General features: G+C 49.9%; 1 protein-coding gene across 1 annotated transcript in view; it reads left to right on the forward strand.

The window, feature by feature from the left end:
• Nucleotides 1–582: 582 nt before the first annotated feature.
• Nucleotides 583–4250, forward strand: part of TSPAN14 (tetraspanin 14) — a gene marked incomplete in the record, with an annotated part of 52364 nt that continues 48696 nt past the window's right edge. Inside the window, 1 exon segment of the mRNA XM_015825997.1 lies at nucleotides 583–603.

Consider the following 4250-nt stretch of genomic DNA (forward strand, 5'->3'; position numbering starts at 1 on the left):
GTGTGTATATATATGTGTGTGTATATATGAGTGTATATATATGTATGTGTGTGTGTGTATGTATATGTATATGTGTGTGTATACACACACACACATATATAAATGCAACATAAAATAATCATATTTATTCGTATGTCGTATGGCCAATCCATCTCAAGAGGGATGTGTTCTTTCCCTCCCTCCTTCCCCCCCCCCGCTTCCCGGCTAGCAAAGAGGTTGGGCTTTCCTTGTGGCCTCCCAGCCCTCCCCGCCCCTTCTTCCCTCCTCCTCCCCCCGCCCAAAGGCTTCCCGGGTGGGGAGGGCAACCCAAGGCTGCAGCCGCGAAGCTCCCGGACGGCTCGCCCTCTCGGGGAGCCCGAAGCGCTCCGCGGCGGAGAGAGGAAGGCAGGCAGGCAGGCGGGGCGGCTCGGCCATCGGGCGGGGCTTTGCTTTGGCCAGCAGGGCGGCGGCGGCTTTTTCCTGCGCCCCCCCTCCGCCCTCCCCGAGCCCGGCCAGGAAGGGGAGCAGATGGGACCCCGTCGGAGCCGGGCAGGAGAAGCCTGAGAAGCCAGCCGAGCCAACTTGGCGCAAAGTTCCCCAGGTCCAGCCGAGGCTGCTCAGCTGGTAAGGCGGGGGAGGGGGTCTCGTCTTCCCTCTTGGGGTCCCCCCCTTATTTTTTGGGGGGTGGGGGTCCCCTTCCCTGGTTGGGTGGGGGGATCCTTCCTTCCTTCCTTCCTTCCTTCCTTCCTTCCTCTGGAAGCCCTTGGCTCAAAGACCAGCCTTGCCTCTTCTGTTCCTTTGTTCCTCCCAATCGCGCGATTGTGGGTGGGTGGGGGGGCTTGTCCTCCCCCTTTCCAGGCGGGACTACAACGCCCATGGGGCCCGGCCCGCGCCCGTAGGGAAGCCTGAAGGGCGGCGGGTCGGAAGACCCCCCCCCATTCTTCCCCTTTGGAAGTTGGGGGCGTTTTTTGGGGCGTGGGAACCGCGCTGCTGCTGCTGGAGGCGCTCCGGTTTCGGGCTGGTTTCGAACCGCGGTTCGAGGTTCGTTGCGGGATCCGGGTGGGTTTCTTTGTTTTTTGTTTTTTTTTGTTTTTTTGACCTCTTTTCGCCTCTCTCTCCCCCCGCCGGAGCTTCTTTGCCCCCTCCTCCCTCTCTCTACCTGGCCTGCTGGAAATCCAACCTGTAACTTCCTCATCCTGGATGCTTGTGGATTTGATCCTGTGGGTCGCCTTGTTGAACGTGGGAAAACGCAGCCCTGACCTTCCTTAAAATATTTCCCCACTTCCTGAGTTTCCTCGAAACCTCCACCTGCCCGGTCCTGTCTCCCTTTTATAAACTCTTGAATCATCTACTGGGATTCAGAAGCAACTTTCGGATAAGGAATAGAATAGAATAGACTACAGCTGGAAGGGGCCTTGGAGGTCTTCTAGTCCATCCCCCTGCTCAAGCAGGAGGACCTATACCACACTCAGACAGGTGATTGTCTAGCGTCTTCTTAAAAACCTCCAGTGATGAAGCGCCCACGGTTTCTGGTGGCAAGCTGTTCCACTGGTTAATTGTCCTCACTGTTAGGAAGTTTTCTCCTTAATTCCAGGTTGCTTCTCTCTTTGGTCAGTTTCCAACCATTTTTTTTTCTCGTCCTGCCCTCTGGTGCTTTGGAGAATAGTTTGACCCCGCTCTTCTTTGTGGCAGCCTCTCACATCCTGGAAGTTTGGTACCTGTCCTGGCAGAGATCTGGAGGTGATCAGGTCAGACTCTGGTGGCTTCTTTATGCTCTTGTTATTTTCTCTGAATTACCATCACCTTGCATGAAGATCTCTGCTCCCTTAGCCCCCCCTCCACCAAAATAATAACAATAAGAGTAATCCTGTGAGTTGGGTTGGGCTGAGTGAGAAGAAACCTAGCTGGATGGGGGGGGGGCAGGGGAAGCTCTCTGAGTAAACAAGTAACTCAAATCTGCATATATATTTTTTTGTTCTGGTCCAGTTCCAATCCGTTGTCTTGGTCCAGTTCCAATCCGTTGTTCTGGTCCAGTTCCAATCCAACTAAGATGATTAAAGGCCTGGAGACTTAAAACATATGAAGAATGGTTGCAGGATTTGGGAATGGCCAGTCTAGAGAAAAGAAGGACTGGGGGGGGGGACATGATAGCAGTATTACAATATTTGAGGGGCTGCCACAAAGACGAGGGGGTCAACTTATTCTCCAAAGGACCAGAGGGCAGGACAAGAAGCAACGGATGGAAACAAATCAAGGAGAGAAGCAACCTGGAATTAAGGAGAAAGTTGCTAACAGTGAGGACAATTAACCCGTGGAACAGCTTGCCTCCAGAAGTCGTGGGCGCTCCATCACTGGAGGTTTTTAAGAAGAGACTGGACAGCCACTTGTCTGAGATGGTAGAGGGTCTCCTGCTTGAGCAGAGGGCTGGACTAGAAGACCTCCAAGGTCCCTTCCAGCTCTATTCTGATCATTATAGTTATATTAATTCCAAAAATCCACTCAATAGTTCTTATTAATTCCCAAAATCCACTCAATATTTCCTATTAATGCCCAAAATCCACTCAATAATTCCTATTAATTCCAAAAATCCACTCAATAGTTCCTATTAATTCGAAAAATCCACTCAATATTTCCGTTGCAGTCCCATTAGTAAGTTTAGGGGAGTCTCGCGATTTCTCAGCTGTGCACCTCCTAATTTTGCAAAGCTCTGGGGTCGCCTGGCTCATCTGCAGAAGTGGGTGCAGGGCCCACCATTTCATGGAAGTGGAATTTGATTCTGTTCTGCCCTGTTCGACAGGGAGGGTGATAGACAGACTCGATCAGGTCCTAGAGGTTGAAAGGGCTGTTCTGGCCGTCCTCCACATGACCACAGTTGGTAAGCCAAACCATTGTTAAGTGGGTTTCAACCCATTTTACGACCTTCCTTGCCCCAGTTCTTAAGTGACTCCCTGCAGTTAAGTTGAGAAATGGGCTGATCAGTTTTGACACAGATGGCCTCTTTGACCCCTCTTTCAAACCAACGGTCCTCTCTGTCCGAAATATGGACCTTGCTGTCTTTGTCTTTTAAATTCGGATGGACTGCTGAATCTTGTTCTGATGGTTTTGTTCTCCTATTGTGCCCTGCGTTTGTGAAGTGGTTGTTTCGTTTCCCCAACTTGCACGGTTCTTGATCTGTTCTTGCTTCTTGTTGAATGACTGATTACTTGGGTTGAAAGCACTGCCGTTCAACTGCAGTGTGTTGCAGCTGACTTTAAAAAATAATAATAACCTGATGTGGGAACTTCATGCAGAACCTCCTAATCCTTTGAATCTGGAGAAAGTGTTGAGGATCTTTGTGTACGGGACAGTGTGTGCTTTTAGATCTGTCTCCTTCTCTTTTACTGGGTCCAGTAGATCCGCTGCTTTTTCTTCAGAACTGGAGGGGTCTGGTGGAGGACAAATAAATTATTTTCTCCCATCCGTAGCTGTTTGATAGAATTTTTTTTTTTTTTAACACCGGAAAAAGGCCAACAAAGCTGACGTGAAACTCACAGATAGGCTGCAAGTTGAACTGTTGATTACTTCTGTAGATTTCCAATGTTGATTATTAAATATGGTAGTGGGCCCACCAGCAGCTATAGTTTTGAGGATTTTATTGTAGATCGGAACCGGAAACTAAATAAAATCCTGTAGTAGTTACTTTCATTTATTTGTTTCAGTCACTGAGAGGCTGACTCTTTATGCCTCTTAGTATTCATTTTGTTTTGTTAATCAAGACTTAAAAGCTACAAGAATTGGATGTCCTCAGGAGCATCTAGAGCGCCAGTTTGGTCTAGTCCAGGGGTAGGCAACCTTGGCTCTTTTATGACTCGTGGACTTCAACTCCCAGAATTCCTGAGCCAGCCATGCTGAGGGGAAAGGGAGAGGTTTCCAAGCTGAGCCATGCTGGCTCAGGAATTCTGGGAGTTGAAGTCCACCAGTCATGAAGGGCCAAAGTTTCCCTCATGCTGGCTCAGGAATTCTGGGAGTTGAAGTCCACGAGTCATGAAGGGCCAAAGTTTCCCTCATGCTGGCTCAGGAATTCTGGGAGTTGAAGTCCACGAGTCATGAAGGGCCAAAGTTTCCCTCATGCTGGCTCAGGAATTCTGGGAGTTGAAGTCCACGAGTCATGAGGGGCCAAAGTTTCCCTCATGCTGGTTCAGGAATTCTGGGAGTTGAAGTCCACGAGTCATGAGGGGCCAAGGTTTCCCTCATGCTGGCTCAGGAATTCTGGGAGTTGAAGTCCACGAGTC

Source organism: Protobothrops mucrosquamatus, unplaced genomic scaffold (genome assembly GCF_001527695.2).
Source record: "Protobothrops mucrosquamatus isolate PMUCROS unplaced genomic scaffold, P.Mucros_1.0 scaffold2923, whole genome shotgun sequence".
NCBI classification, from domain to species: Eukaryota; Metazoa; Chordata; class Lepidosauria; order Squamata; family Viperidae; genus Protobothrops; species Protobothrops mucrosquamatus.